We start from the raw sequence: 17,891 nt of genomic DNA, 5'->3' as shown, positions 1-17,891 counted from the left end.
AGTATGAGAAAAAGATAAGATTTTTCCGGCATTTCGATGAGAAAAATATTAAATCTCACTTCGTGAGAGGGATCGTTTTCTAACGCGAATAGTGACACTGATTCTGCCAATCGGATGATTAGATGCTCGCAAGTTGTGTGATTTGATTAAATGAGAGTTTTTTTATCTGCATATCTATCACAATCTGACATCTACGTAGAAGGAGGGGGATGCAGCCATGTTTCTTTGGACGCATTTTCGCTAATGATTGCATAAAAACAAGCGAGGAAAGCCGAGATATAACTTTCAGGCACATTAGAAGGGCAGAGTCATTTCTTTGTAGGGTTGAGGCCCTTTTCAAAAAACGTAACGTATTACAATAACCCAAAGAGAATTGCGAAGACCATAACATCGTTTTACATATTCTTAGTAAGCGCAGATGCTGCTTTTATTAAATACTTATTAATTGTATTGATAATAAAATAAACATCCAAATTCTACGGCGTTGCATAAGAAGATGCTGTTATTCCTTCAATCGATGAAGGATGATAAAAGGGATTTATGGAGAGATGAAAAAAAAAACTAAATTGTTCTTACTAAGGCTCACATCAATGTTCAAGGTAAAGAATTTTGGCAACATTGTGTAATATATAAAGTGATTATGAATACGCTTCATCCATGTGATAACACAGTTCACTGGAGCAGTAGCACTATGGCACTTAATTCCGAACTATAGCAGTTTAGGCTTAGCAATCTGCAAGCGCTCTTTAAATACACAATAAAGAATTGAGTTAAGGAATCTTAGAACTTAGAGCTGTTTGATGTCAGATAAACAACGACATGGCTATTCTCAAGAAATGGCACAAAATATTTGGTGTCCTAAGTTTTATTTTTCTTAATTCCTCTTCTTAAATGGCAAGATGCAATGTTCTACATGGAAATGATGTTGGTTGGGATTATATGTTCAATCATGTTGGCACAGAATAGTGTGAGCTATCAGTTGGCTGAATGCGAAGCCTCTAGAGCCTGGAGAGGCTTTGCATTCAGCCAATGAGGAAGCTACTCAAATGCCACTGTGAAACCGACAGCTGTGAATGTCTTGAGGAGTAAGTTTTATCATCCTGTTAGACTACCACCCTGATAATTGAAAGCATAATTAGCTTGAAAAAGTTCCACGTTGTGCTTTTTGGAGCAGATTTTCTTGATTATTTAAACCTTAGTTTAGCGCAGTACTCATGCGTTATATGTTAAGCCTTTCGTAGATGAGATTGTCATTAAAATTTTAACATTAACTGTCGATGAGTGAGAAAAACCACTTTATGGCTGCACAATGAATTTATATACAATGCCAGAAAAATCCAAGAGTGCAAGGCAAAGTGAAGATATCTTGTTAATTTTTTTTTCCGAAAGTGATTCTCAAGGAAGCTAATTTAAATTTAACATAAACAGATAACCAGTTTTTTTTCTTTTCTTATTTCCGCAGTGCAGCAAGATAGCTGGGGGATTTTGAATTTTCAGGAGTTAATGAAGAAAAATCTGCGTTCTGTTGTATCTATCCACTTGAGAAGAAATAATAAATTAAAATATTTATAAACAAAAATCTTCAACGAAGATTTCATTTAAAATTCAGCTAAAATATCAAGTTTTCAGTTTCCACTGAAGTTGTTTCATTAGCTGTCAGAATAACCGCTTGAAGGAAATGTGATGTAGCTGATCTTATATAAATCAACAGAACATTTCCTATCCCATTGTAGGAAATAGTTAACAGATATTTAAAGTCAATATAATGAAGGTACTGAGAATAACCACTGGCTGGAAGGAACTGGGCGAGAATCCGTATTGGACGGGACGTGCACTTTTGTCAGTGAACCCCCCCCCCCCCCGAAATCAACTAATTCGGTCTAATAGGAAAGTTGCAGAAGTCCCCCTCCCCTCAAACTCAAGTTTGTCAACACAGAAAATTTAGAAATCTTGCGAGAAAACACAATTAACAGACATAATACACTTCCTTATTCCTGTGGGATTCTAACCCACAACTAACAGAATTTAGATTTGAATTCCACTGCCGGTATGGTTGTTTTGAATGATTTTAGTTGTTATATGAATTTTATCATTCATTGTAATACTGTTTGTCTTATTGGAGACCCGAATTGGTTTGACATTTCCATGACTGGTCTATAGAACAGTTGCCTAAATTATCTAATTAATCTACGACAAGGCATGAGGTATGCATAAAAAAAATTATAAATGAATCGTCGATGGGAAATCGAATCCGGCTGTAGGATAATTTTATAATTCCACCCGACCTACGAAGTGCTGTAAATATAGCACATAATTTCCACAGTACTAATTGGATACTCTGAATTAGAGAACAAAGTACTTTTTACGACTCTCCTGTTCTCCAACAAATTTGGAGAAACTATTAATAATCTAAGATGAAAGTTTCTATTTCCATCAACACCGTTCTTTTCCTTCAGAGCGCTTAGTTGAAATTCGAGCTTTCTTTTTTATCATTAATTCAGCTATCATTTATCACTGATTCATATAATATTATTACTAACACCTACTGATAAATTACTTTGAGAAAAGACAGAGGCCAAGTATAGCTTTTCTTTTTTCACCTATAAAGAACTTTTAGTAATCATAGGGATAGACGAAAAGATGACTTGCGAAAATGTTAGTTCACATCTGAGTCATAATTGCTCGTGTTTTCTTCTTACATAGTTTGCACTGTCAGCACAAACATAATACTGTTTTTTTCCTCATAAAGAGAATAAGGTTAAAATATTCTCAATCTTCGCACGATTTGCTAAAGCTCAATATGCATCAATAAAATATTCAATCATTTGTGGAGAAGCAGCAACACGAAGAGAATTGCATTGAGAGAAACCTCGGGTGCTTAATCAAACGAAGTTCTTTACGAAACATTGGCAGAATTATTGGAATAACCTTACATTTGGACTGGTAAATCAAATATGATTATAGCGTAAAATTCTGATTACGGAATATTTAAAAAGAATTGAGAATTTTTTTCTTATTTTTTGTCCCATTTAGACCCCTCCCCACTCACTCTTCCATAATTTTTGTTCCATCGATGATTTAGCAAAACCGCTAATTTTTTCTGTATAAAATTAAGAAAAAAGTTTCGTTAGTCGAAGAGCAACATGTCCTTAAACACCTATTGTGTGAATAATTTAATTAAATCCCGCAAAATAATTAAAAGTTGGTAGACAGATTACAGAACTGATAAAATTGTTGTCGGTATACCAAGGCTCTTTATAGATATCGTCATTGGCTGGCTTCTCCTGTAGCTCACATCCATAGCGACAATAATCACAGTATGAAAGGAGATTACCTAGTTCAATTACTATCGTAGTATGAAAAGAGGCTTTATACGGATTCTCAAATGGAAAGTAACTTAGCCAGCCTCAAGGAAAGACTGCAGATTATTCATTCTCTGCATCTCAGACACTCAACACGCTTCTAACTTCTCTCCTAGTAGTATTTGCTTTGGCATAATTTAAACAACCAACCTTCCAGCTAACAGACCAAGATTTCCAATGCTACTGCTGTCATAGATCTTTAGGTAATCTCTTTAAGTCGGAAGATGAACTTCATCTCACGATGTGAGACCATCCCTGCGTATTGGAAGGTTCAAGTAGCCTGAAAAAAAAAGGCACTTGTTGGCTCTAAGAGATCAAACAAGTTCTTCAGGTCATTTCAAAGAAAAAAAAATTGTTTTTACCGTTCTATGGTCATGAATCCCGCTCATAAAAGGTTATACATTACATGACAATATGCATATCGGCCACTGAATCAGAAACGTTTATGCAATATACGTACACGTTACTTACAGCGTATATATAAAATATTTGGTCACGAGGGCGTCACACGTGTTTTACGCAACTGTAAGAATGTTGTTGTAGTGATAATAGTGCTAATCACAAGTGAAAAATAAAAGCATCTTTCGGAGTTCGATAAAGGGCTTATTGTGGGTGCTAGTTTGGGCTGAAACACGATTTTGAAAGCAGCAGAACTGACTGGTTTCTCTAAAGGTGAGAACCCCCCCCCCGGAGTGTTTAATCAATGGGAAAATAATCTACACTGCTTGTTTAAGAAGCGTAACTGTGGCCCTTAGTCTGTCACGAAGGAAATCGTCGGCTCCGACGCTTCGCACGGACAAACAGAATTTTCTGTGTGCAGCAGTTTGACGGAAGCATTCAATAAAGGCTGTTCCGAACCCATATTTCACCGAATTGTGCCCAAGGAATTCAAGAAGATCGGTATTGGCAGTCGCATGCCTACACGGAAACCACTGATTTATGCGAGGTTTGTAATTCAGTGCCGGTATGTTTATAACCCCAACCTATCTTAGAGAGGAAATGTGCACCTTCTTTTTTTCTTCTTTCAAACCAATTTAGACCTCCCCTTAACAGGATGGTGGTATCATCCGATAACTGAAATTTCTCTATCACCTATTTGTGAGTGGAATTCACCATTTCTGTTATTGCGAATACTGCCGTAAAACTGAATTAAATATTGAATTAAAATGTGTATTTCAATTCTTTTGACAGCCCAATTTTCCGTGAATTTTGTTTTCAATTAATCGTCAAAACTAACTGTATTGAGGAATTAATCATTGAAGAATAATTACTGAGGAATGTGAACCGACATTTTTACTTCACATATCAAAATTTTTACTATAAGCAAAGATCACGTGTACCCGATTTAGATTCCATAACCCGATGCGTACGTGGCACACGCTGCACCTGATTCAGGTGATGTTTTATTATTCTTGTTTAATGTTTCTTGCCAAGTTACTGATTCTCTTTCTGAAACAGCCAAAAATCTGTGTCAAGTTTTTCCGAAAACGGATCACAGTGCCCAGGAGAATTCAACCCTCGAGGGAATGTCTGGCTACACCACGAAGGTTTTTATATCCCTCCACGTGTCAGCTACTATAAGAACTGGACTGAAAGAGCGGCGATTTCTCTCTCTAGTGCATGTACATTTATATAAGTATACCACAGAATAAGTGTGCGTGGATACACGCACGTGTGTTTTCCGAGTTTTCACTACAGCGAAGTAATGATGTAGCTGAATGAGTAAATGTCTCTATGTAACCAGGTGCGTGGAATCGGGGACATCTGAAGTGTTCTCCAGAATTCTGCATTAACATGACATTATGTTCAAACAATGTTGTTTTTGCTTAAATGAAGAGAATAAAGTTTTGAAGACGAAATAGAAACTAGTGATTCTGGTTAGTCCTTCGCTGAGCCTCGCAATATAGCTTTTCGCTGATACAAGTGAACAAGAAAACAAAGGATTTAAATGGGAAACACCCATATCTTCAAAATAGGGCTGGATGTTGAGCTTTCGGTAAGCATTAAGCTATTGCTCTGTCCAGTAGCACACTCGGGGTTTAATATTGGGGGGAGGGGGGGAGTAGATGATTTGAGAATAAACACTACGCATCGCATACGACCTATGACTGAGCATCTGCATTGATTGCTAATTCATGAATAGTATAGAAACAGAAGACCCGACACAATATAAAAAAAAATGAATTTTATTAATTAGGAAAAGATTTCTGGAAAATTTTCTAGTGTTTTTTTCCTTTTCTTTTGGGTGGCCAGGGCCCCTTGGTCTCCACTCTGGGTACGCCACTGGCTCTGTCGCATTGTACCTTACTGTGTAAACACGGGCCTATGCGTTTGTGCTGAACAGAACTCCGTCAGAAATGGCGTATTTTCTGCTAAGCATTCTGGGCATTGCCTAATCAGATGCCTTTTTATTGAATTGCGAACTCTTCTGAATGCTAAGGTAAAATGTAATATCCTCTGGCACGATCAAATTACAGGTTATGGTGAAAGATAATTATTTATGCTGAAGTGACGTAGCCTACTCATGCATGTTCTCTTTCGTTTTGCTACTAGTAATGACAAGTCCACGCGGGTAGCCTAGTGGCTTTGCGCTTCGCAATCATATGCCTGGAGAAGGAGTGTCCTAGGTTCGATTCCCGTCGACAACGTGAGGAGCTTAAGGATCTTCCTCAGCCATAGTCAAGTTAGTCGGTCTTGAGAGTGGGCAGCAGGGTTTTTTCCCTAGTTTATCTGGGGTTTTTCATCCCCCAAGCAGGCAAACCAGCCCTGTGAACACACACGGATTACAGTCAAGAATACCGCCCATATGGGATGCGGCAGAGGAGTGGCGAGCCGGCTACATTAATACGCCAGTAAACCCCTCATTAGGAGGGGCCTCAACCCATCCTTGGATGGACGAGTAAATGGATGGATGGAATGACAAGTTTCATTTATTCTCAGTTTGATTTGAAATGATTGGCTTCGTTTTTCACACATAAATGTAAAAGCATCTTTAATATTATCAGAAGTGGATATCATCAAAAATTAAATGATGATAAAACTCTTGAAAGTAATCCAAGTATCAGCAACCTCTTTTTAAAAAAAGTAGGACGATGAATTGAAAGTATATTACTGACCAATCTGTCTTGTACATTGCTCTACTTTGGTATTCGTTTTTTAATGCTTTGCTCTATAAACATTTCTTACAGTAGAATCGTAAATGCGTTCAAAATAGTATCCGAATTAATTAGTTACTCGGGTTGTCTCAAAGTTTCTATTGTTCTTTTGGACTAGCATGAGGCACTAATGTTATAAAATGCTTTTATACTGATATGTGTTATTATATATGTGATAACCACTAACGATTGTAGTGCGATGTAAATAATCAAGAACTCTGCTAAAGATATCAAAGTGGAAGTGTTTCATGTCTCTAATCACCAGATTGGTTCTTTTCTCTGAATGTTAAGCAATGAAAATCATTTTCCACCTGAGGCTATCACGTACAAAAAGGAGGTTATATTTGGGATTATTTTATTTAATTTAAATTACAATAAATTTAGATTTAATTTAAATCACAATAAATGTACTAGAATTATAGTAAGCGTATTCCAGGAATATATATATATATATATTTTTTATAATTATTGAAAGAAAAAAAAAAGAGGGATTATAGTACATTGCCTACGGAATGTTTCTTTAAAGACCAGTCAATATATAACTCTGCCATTAATGGACCAACTTCAAAACAACAAGTCTACACCTTTGGCTGCTTTACTTAAGGCATAAGTACATTTATATACTTTGATTACGGAACATAGTATACATAAGGTATACTATGTTCCGTAATCAAAGCAGGACGTAATCAAACCACCTGGAAGAACTAAAGCGAAACTTCTACACAGAAAGATACATAACGCAAGATTTAATGCAAGTTCTACCTTTAAGGCATAAATACAATACTGGTTATATCATGACAGATGATATCAACATTTTTTCTCCCCTTTGGTCCTCCCTTTGATTCGGCAAAGATCAACATCCCCCACCGAGGCAGTTTATTGGAACTGTTTTGTAATACTTTTCTTCCCAAAGGGCTTTCTATTGCATTTAAGAAAGCTTGGGAGTTAAAAATATTTTCTTTCACTCTAGAATTGAAATCTCTGCACAATATAGAATTAACCTAAGTGCCCCATGACATTTCAGTACTTTTTTTGTCCACACATCACCAATCTACTTCACAGGTTTTCGAATTGTAAAGGTGATATAATTAGCGTTTTTCATTGTTTTATTTATTTTTCAGCCCAAATCCAGCACTCACTCAAAGTTCCATCCACTGAATTAAATATAGCATTAAACACACTTGCAGTATACTTGTTATTAATATACCAAGTTAAACTTAAAGTTTTACTTTTTAAAATACATCTGTGTTCTACAGTAATCCCTGGATTAATGCGCCCCCGATTAGTGCGCCGTTTTTTTTTCGATACCCAAATTCGATTAGTGCGCCTATATACATCTTAAAAGTATGTTACAGATTTAAAAAAATTTTATATCTATACATTTTTACTATTAAAAAAATCACTCACCAGAATGAAATAATTTAGTTACCGATTGAAAACATTTTACAAAGTTATTTTTAATGGCATAACTACACTACTTCCATGTACACTATGTATACTATGTTCCAAATTTTTATCATCAAAATTTGACGTCTGTAATAGTACACCCACAGATTCGATACCCTTCTACACCTCTGCGCATGTCACAAAAAGGAGAATCCATTCCGATAATAGGATGTTTTTTATTATTACATGTCGTAAAATTACGTTCTCTTTTATGATCATTGTAGTTTTTAAAGTGGTAACTATTTTGCGTGTATGACAGTTGGGAAATTTTGTCTATAAAGCACGTGATTTCGCGTGTTGGAAACCAAACCAAACCAATCAGTTGTATGAAAAAATGAAACAAAATGTCCGCCAAGCTACGTTAGCTCAATTCTTTGTTAAGAAGTACTGTAGAAAAATAAATTTATATTCTGAATGTTTTATTGTCTTTCAGCTTCGTGGTTTTCCTTTATCTAGACCCTGAGACATACCCTAATTATTTTATTAAACAAAAAAAATTAAGGATTAAAGAAAGAAATCTGAGGAACGAATTATACATTTTCCCATAGGTTATTATATTCGATTAGTGCGTTTTCGATTAATGCGCCTGTTTTAAAGAACGCATTAGGCACACTAAACGAGGGATTGCTATATTTTAGTTTGTTTTGATTGGAAGTATGACTGTGCACTATCAAAAAATGGAAGAAAATACATGCTAGAAAACCAATAAATCAATATCGTTATCCTAGGAGGGGAGGAATGTTTTTATACAAAAAACGGGGCATCTATTTTAAAACTTGGAAAAACACTGGACGTAATAAAAAGATGCGTATTGGTAAAAGGGAAATTCTTTAAATATGTTTTCTCTGCACTACACCGAATGTTTGTACGTATGTGTAGCCTGTCGGCTGCTTGATTTCCACGAAACTTTCTGTAAAAATTATTATACTGACTCAATTTCGAAGTTTTCACGAGCAAACCGGATTTGCCTACACTTAGATAAAAGAATAACCAAAAACTTAATTGACTTTTTAACCAAGTAAACAGGACTAAAACAAGTTTATACAACTAACCCTGACCCAAAGTATTTTAATAATGCGGTGATACACGGATTGATTACTTGTATATAGAAAACACACAAACATTGATTTAACATTGTAATCTTCCTTATAACCTACTCCCAAATATAAATGTATATCGCTCGAATAATGTGTGAATGGATTAAAGATTAGTGAGGAGATTCCCGTAACATCTATGTTTAAAACCGTGTGCCGTTGTAAACTAAAATCTACCTGCAGTCTAAGGGTGTGGATGTCACTTGGAAGATTTTAGTCTGACTACAGTTAGTACAGCTAAGGTTTTATTATTGACATACCACATAATTTTGGGTTTTCAGTTGTATTTTCACCACACTAATCTTCTGATTATAGTTTTTATGCTTAATAAGAATGTGGCACCAATTAATTATTAATTCTCATTATGTTACCTGTATCTACTTTTGCAATGAGTCCAGTAAATAATTCAAAATTCACTGAATTTTAATAAAGATCAGCACGTAGCATCCCGTGCTTGATTTCTAAAATCGATTTCCAGTGGGCGTTTCTTATTTCAATATAGAATTATATCCTTCGCTTATAAATCGATTTTAATTATATCAAGAAATAAACATGGAAATCAGGTACATTAACAGTGCACAACTTGTGCTCAAATTCCTTTTCTTCTGAAAAAGATTAAGCTTGATTTTTAAAGGGGGGGGGATGAATGTATATAAATGGGTGTGGCCAATAAAACCTCCACATTATGCGATACCTCCTTGCTTTTGTTAAAGCCCAAATCTGGTTATTGTGTAGCTTCTATAACTGTCTATAAAATATATAAATACTGTACGTTAGGCTGCATGGACTGTTGAGATTTAATTATCTAATCACACAGCATATATAGCCATAATTTTCTTATCAAATCTTTCCTTATTTTATCGATTACTTTTTTCGCAGTGCTATATTTCAAGCAATATTTCTTACATTTTAAGGTTTATTCACACTTTTGACGTCTTCGAAGTCATATGAATACATACTGAAATGTATTTTAATCTGCATAAAGTCAAATTGAACTCTTATTTCGTCCACATCTTTCTTGTCCCAACTTTTTATGACAATCACGAGTTGGCATTTTAAATTAACATTAAACATGTAAAATATGAATTGAACTAAAACAGATGAACTGTTGATATTTTGGCTGATTTATGTCTTTTATTATTTATCATTTATCGTTTAAGTCGTTATTTATCGATTAAGGACTTAAGCTGCTACAATAGCTATTTGAAGAAAAATATGTCGCAAGTATTCGTGAGGTTTCCGCATCATCTTCTCTCCCCAACCTATTGAATGTTGAGTAGCACAGGCTCTTGATGTCTGTCTTCTGTTCTCTACAGTTAGTTTGACTGTTTGGTAGCATCGTCTGTTTTAGATATCACTCATGTATTGGGTTCATGGTCTCCCTCTGTCAGGTCGAGGTGGTTTCTTAAAAGATGTCCCACCGCGATGTCTTTTTTTCGCTAACGTATGTAGTATGTCCCTTTTTTCTTCTGCCTTTCTTAAAACGTCTTTATTTGTAACACTTTCTGTCCATGTGAACTTGAACATTCTCCACCAACACCACATTTCGAATTCCACACTCGAAACAAAGGTTTTAATAAAGTGCTTCTTTTTTCTTAATGACATTCTCTTCGGTGTTAGCAGTGGTGTTATTTTCTTGTTAAATTCCTTTTTGCTTGTGATATTCTTATTTTCACATCTCTTCCACTTCTGATATTATTAGGCTTCCTAGGTAAGTAAATTTTTTTACTTGAATTAATATTTTCCCATCCATTGGGATATTTATGATTTGTACTCCATCTTTGGTACATCTTATTATTTTTCATTTGCTTTTGATTTTGTTCTTGCATATTTCGTTTAGGAGTTTATTCATCTCTGCAAGTGATTCTTATAATATTTTTTCGTTTTCTGCCAATAAGGCAGTTTTATCAATAAATCGTATTTTAGTATAAAGCCTACCATTGATCTTTATTCCATTATGGATTTTGTTTTTCTTTATACCACTATTGATTTTTTTTATTCCACTATCGTTTTTTTATCTCTTTATTCCTTCAGAGCCTCTTCAATGTAAATATTAAAAAGTAGTGGCGAGAGTCCACTCCTTTTTAATATCCACTAACAAAATTTCTTATTTTAGCTTCTTTCCCTTTATTTCGTAAGACTGCAGTTTGATTTTTATGTAGTTGATAAAGCAGTCATCTCTCATTGTAATCTCTCCTCAGATTTTTGAAGACTAACGCAATATTCCAGTAAAAGTCGTCAAACGTTTTTTCTATATCAGTAAATGCTATTCGTATGGGTGTGTTTACTCTAAGTGCCTTTTCTATGATCAGTCGGAGAAATAATATAGCTTCTGTTTTCCTTCTCTTTGTTCTGAAGCCAAATTGATCAACAGATAGAGGATCCATTTTTCTTTCAATAGATAATTCTAGTTAAAATTTTAAGAGTTGAAAGGATTGCATAATCAGCTTTAATATTACCCTTGGAGACATTCATGGCAGTTGATAAGCGTGCGGAAGTTTTTTCTGCAGTTTTGTATATCCTAAAGATGATAAAAAAAACTACTCAGTGAGATGGTGTTATATTCAACTTGAAAGAAACCTAACTATATAAACTAACTATATATAACTATATAAACTTTTTTGCTTGGTTTCTTGTTTCCATAATATATTCTTACACATGAAGTATTCAAGACCGACAGTATACTGCATCTGGATTTACAAAAGTTAGGCGGACAGGACTAATTAATATTTGCTCTTTCCGAATCTCTTCTGTTAAATTTAAGCGGGTCTAACTGAAACTAACAACTCAAGAATTCTAATAAATTTATTGTCTGTGTCATCAGCAAAGGTCGAATCAGATTTACAAGGGGCAAAGATTGTGGGATCGTGTTACTGTAGCATTATTAACCTTTTAGCAGTAAAGCAGTGTGTGTGTGGGGGGGGGGAGAGAGATCACTTACTGAATTACTATTTTCCAATGCGTTGATATACCACCCTCTCCTTTAAATCTATTCTTTATTCAAATAATATTCCAGTAATTCTATCCCAAAAGGGTTGGCTTTTGAGTTTTTGCATGGAGGTGCTGAAATCTCGTAGCAACCTTCCAAATTTTTTAATGTATTTATACACTTCAAAAGTATAAATTTCTGCATGAGTCATGACACTTTAAAAAAAAATGTCATGACTCATGTAGAAATTCAAATTTCATATAATTCGATTTCAGATAATTAAATATTATTATTTGAAATCGGGTCATTCATTTTGAAACACCCTGTATATTTCCAACACACTGTCCAAACTTGGTTAAAGAAATTGTTGGAATAAAAAGCCATACACTTTAAACAGTCATTGTGAGGCCAGACAGGAAACTGGATACTCAACCACAAAATACGGGAGGACTCTGGAATGAGTATTTTTCAGACATTATATTACCGTATTCAATCGTTGAAATTACAGAGATGTATATGCTAGCAATCACTGACTAGACAAGGAGCTTTCAGGTATAGTCTCTTAATAGCAAGAGTGTATTATAAAAGTACTATATTACACATGGTAGATGTCATTTTGGATGATTTAGACTCGGACGTCTTGAGAGGGCATAGATATGGTTTAATTTCGAAGCTAGAGTGGTATATTGCGCTAAACAAGATGAATGTAAAAGACAGCTTTTGACAGGGGTAATTTAGAGGAAAATTGTCTCTGATTGTCGTCGAATAATCTGAGTTTACATGGCCAACTGAATCTCTTCTTCAGTTGGGTATGCAAAGCAAATACAATTATTTCTTTCACGTGCGCCATTTAAGATGAAAATACAGTGCAAGGAAAATTTCAAGTTAATCAATTCAAGTTTTGTATCATGTAAAAATTTATTTTTATTTAAGATTGATAGCTATAGTCTTTGCGCAAAGAGTTGCTACGCACTTAATACCCGAGCAAAAAATGTACTAAAAGTATTTGAAAAAGAAGACTGAACAAATTATTCATGAAAATAATGAAATAATATACAAATGATTTTAATACAGTTCGCGAATACATCCAGCTTTTAATTTAAAAGGAAAATGTAAATAATCAAAACAAACTAGTGGTCACATAAAACCATTCACAGATGTACGAAGAATCTCAAATGAAATATAATAAAGTGTTGCTTTCGAGGATATATATTCGCATATTTTATTCTTTTACGTTAGCCGACCATTGCAAAAATACTCGAGTTTTATTAGAGGTTTGTGTAAATAGCCATTTATTCTATGTAGTCATCATTATGATCAACTATATCAGCAAATGTGATCAACTGCGATCAATAATTTCATCTAATTTTATTGATTTATTCATTTCAAACAAATTTTACAAAATCAAATGGAAAATTACTAATGTTTATTCAATAATAAGAGAACTTAATCACGGTATTGCAAAGAGGTTTTTCCCCCTACGAGTCTCCAAATTTTGTAATGAGTCTTGATCTTCTCTGTCAGAGTTAAATAAATGAAACATGCATCTACAGCAAAGCAGTTTCGTGATATGAGACAAATCTGACTGACTAAATTAGAAGCGTATATGAGCTATACTATTGAATCAGTTTTGTGTCCAAACAAAACCTCTCCTCATTGTACATTGGGAAAGCAAAGCACACTTTGATGTCAGATTCACCTGCGCAAATTGGTATGCTCTTCATACAAAGACATTCGTCTTTGTATATATGAAAAGAGTTCACTAAGCATGTACTGGAAAACGAAAGTAACTAAACGGAATAAAAAGGATAGGCAATGAAATAATTGAATGTTTAAATTTGCAGGACTTTCTTGCGCAATAACTGTACTCGGGGATTTCAAATCCTCCTAGTGTATCCAGCAGTCAGACATTCTTGAATTCTTAAGCTTTCTTCCGAAAAAAAAAAAGTAAACGATTCCTATACCCAATTCTTCAGTCGCTTCAGTATTCCTTATGGGAAAAGAATTGTTTAATCCTAATTAACGAGAGCACCATTCTTGTTCTTCGTAGTGTCGTGGCAGCTTTTAATGATGCGTAACTTCGATATCGCATTTAAAATTTCCTGTAAAATGAACATAAAAGACGATTTTAGGCGGTTGGTTTCTTTTAATGATGTGTTGAAAGTGGTTAAAGCCAATGAGCGGAGAAGACTATTCATTGTCTCCAATAGATCTGTTTGCTAGGAATCAATGGAACGCAGCAAGACACTAAAAAGTACTTTGTGATAAAATGTTCTTGGAGCTTCATATAACGTCAATGGCTCAGAAAAACTTTGGAGAGCTAACTTAATTCTTGTATAAAGAGAAGTTGGATACACAGAATTTCTCATTATGTAGAGTAATGCCATCGACACTCTTAACTCATCTGTGAGAGATTCTTTTCTACAAAGAGGTTCCAAGTTCTAGAACAACATCGTATAATTACAAAGAATTAATGTTTGTCAGAATAAATCATTCCGTAGTTTAATCATTCTAGATTAAACTTTCACAGCATATGAAAGGAACTAAATCTAATCAGCCCTTCAAATTTAGTTTGTTTTATTTCCTTGTTGGAATCTGTTTGTCATATTCATGAGTTTTTGTCATATTCATATTCATGTCATTTGTCATATTCATGAGTTTGAGCTTTGGAAGACAAATCGGAAATAGTGCACATAGTATTTTCGCACATGTATTCATATTAGCAATTACCTCATAAAGGAAGAAGAAAACGTTAATAGCCGATTAAGGTACAATTTTATTTCCAGATATATCGTAATTCAGTTGTGAGCTTACCCGTTTTCATAAGAGCAATACACTTCAAAGAAGTTTGAGACGTCATAAACCATTTAAAGTGAAAAATGATTCCAGTATAACCTGCCGAATTTGCGGCATGATATATGGAATGTTTTCAGCTTTAATTATATATCTTTCCAATTTAAAATTAACCAAATAGAGGACAATTCTACTAAAACTTGCGATTACAAAATTCGATTAAGTAATAAAGATAATCAAAAATATTACGAGAATATTCGCTGTATGCGCTTGATAAATTCAAACTTCTTCCAGCGCATCGCGTGCATTTCTTTAAAAAAAAATTTTTGATATCAAGTAATTCAAATGGAATATGCAGCGTCGTCGACAGGTAGTAGTGTAGATGCAGCCTGCCTCACAACGCGGCTTAATAAGGGCGCACGTTCAACCATATTGCGGAAGATTCCGTTGCTACCTTAGCAATTCCTATTAGCGTAGCAAGTGTCGAAAGAAGTTTTTCCAAGTTTAAACTGATTAAAAATTATTTGCGAACAGCAATGATCCAAGAAAGATTGGTTGGCCTAGCAACTATATCGATATAGGCGGATAATTTAAATTTAGAAAAGCTTATAAACAGTTTTATTGTGCGATATACCTGTAGAGCAAACATTTAATTAATATTATTATGTTATCCTTTTGCATTAATGTTTCTCTTGTAATAAAAAAAAATAGCAATTGGAGATTTTCTTATAGTTTTGTCTTATAATCCATCTGGGGCAATATTTAACTGTTTGCCTCAGGCCGCGATCTAATCTGGCCAGGGCCCTGGGAATATGCATAGGAAATTATGCAGAACAGTTGTATTCCCGAGCATACAGATGTACGTAAGTCATTTCCAACAAAACGAATTAAATTGAGAGAGAGAAGTTGGTATGTACTTGCGTATGAAACAGAATCTTCCTTTTAGTAAAGTAGTACGACGGGAGAGTCCGCGCGGTTAGCCTAGTGGCTTTGTGCTTAGCAACCATATGCCTGGGGAAGGAGTGTCCTAGGTTCGATTCCCGTCGAAGACGTGAGGAATTTGAGGATCTTCCTCAGCCATAGCCAAGTTAGCCGGTCTTGGGCGCGAGCAGTAGGGTTTTTTCCGCCAGTTTATCTGGTGTTTTTCATCCCGCAAGTAGGCAAACCGGCCCCGTGAACACACAGGGATACAGCCAAGAATACCTTGAGGCATAGGAGTGACCATTCTATCCTCGTATTTCGGTTACGAAATCCAAGCATGCTTGGAAGGTTGTGGGCCTTAAAGGCCTGTTAAAGCCATTGGGATAGATAGATAGTACGACGGGAGTGTTGGCGCCTTATTCTCCTCAACTGTTGCTGTTCCAGAAGACAGCACTCCTTATTGATGCTTAGGAAGAGTTTGCCAACGGGAATTAAACTTCTCCACACGTCACTTTGCTTCGGATTTATTTATACCTTCATGCACGCTACTATTTATTTTTTAAAAAAAAACTTCGATTCCAATAAGTTAAAGAACGCTTCCAATTCTGAGAAGGCGTCTTTTCTGTATAAATTTAGGAGAAACGTAACTACGGGAGATCATCAATGTAACCCCTAAGAAAACTAGATCACCGTTTTCTTAAAATGACGATTTAGGTCATGAGAGCTGAGAGCAGCCACCCTTCTGCATTCAGAAATTATATTAAATGGTCAGTGATGAGCACATGCGTCATTCTTGCGCTTAACGAATTTTGTCAGCTCATACTTCGGGCAGAGGGATCAACTAAGCCGCTTGAAATTTTCATCAGTTTCTTCGTAGAATAGCGAGGAAACGAACACGGAATCCATTATCTGAAACTGCTCCTGCATCGAAGCGTAACTGATATGAGATGAATGCACCTTTCTTGGGTTAAAAGGGCATTCGGATCCTTGATACTCTGCTCAATTTGTTTTCGTCTATTACTTACAGTTTTCGAAGAGATGAATCGGTTTGAACGTGATGGCCCTAAAATGGTCTTAGTTGTTACTTCTAAATGCCTCAAACATAAATTCACCGACTGAAGTCGCATTCCTGTTCGCACGACATTAACAATTCAAAAGTCACTGAAGTCTTCACAGACAGCATGGACATTTTGGATGGCTTAAGTATGATTCTTGAATTTCGTAAATTGCACTCAAAAGAAAAGATTTTATATGGAGCTTATTTCATTGGAATAAAGGCGACAACGTATCATGAAGGCGAAATACGCTTCCATCTTTTATTTGAAAATATTCTATCCCCACTTACCAAGGGACCAGTAGGAATTATGTAATGATCCCGGATATTCAAAATATTAATATTAGTAACATAAGCATTAATCGGTTTAACTTCCCTCTCCATACATTTTGATAAAAACCTGTTGCTAGCATCCTGTCAACTTGGTCTTTATGTAGCCCCGATTACCATCAATCTTATATATTTTGCTACGCTTTTAATGCAGACCAAACTGTCACTCGATTCACCTGAAAATATTTCTCCTCAGATGCAGATGAAAACTGATATTATACCAGTTGTTGTCTTGTACTTCATACCTGTTTGTGTGCATAATTAACATTCAGGGCAATTGTCCGAAAAGTATTTCAGTACTTTAGGAAACGCGCTTATTTGCTAGCTCTTCACATTGCTGATCATCGCTCTTCATCATCGAGTACTTTGTTACAATTTTATTGGGAAGTACATTATGAAATGAAGTATTAAGTCTTGGGAAGGGAGAGGAATTGTTAATACCCTTGATGTTTACACGTATTTCCTCCAGTCATAAATCTTGGAAGACGATTTGTATGGTTTAAAATTACTTGTTTGCAGACCGAATTATGGATACTTCTCTATCTGTCCGACGTTCAACTGGACGAATTGAATGCATGCCATGCCTGGGTAGTGCGATATTTAATAATAATGTTACTTCATAGTTGTCAGTATCATTACAAGATGAAACGTTAGATGAGAAAATGCGATTTATGTAGTGGAATGTGTGTGGTTAGAGGCAATTTTAAAGCCAACCTCTTTTATGTTCTTAGGGGATGTTTAATACCACCGTTAAGTAGCAAGATAATAGTGGCAATCAATCAGCAGAAATTCGCTTCATTTGCTGAA

The sequence above is a fragment of the Typopeltis vanoorti genome, chromosome 22, assembly GCF_054136105.1.
Source record: "Typopeltis vanoorti isolate ZY-2024b chromosome 22, IOZ_Tvanoo_1.0, whole genome shotgun sequence".
Taxonomy (NCBI): Eukaryota; Metazoa; Arthropoda; class Arachnida; order Uropygi; family Thelyphonidae; genus Typopeltis; species Typopeltis vanoorti.
Note: the sequence above shows the minus strand (reverse complement) of the source record.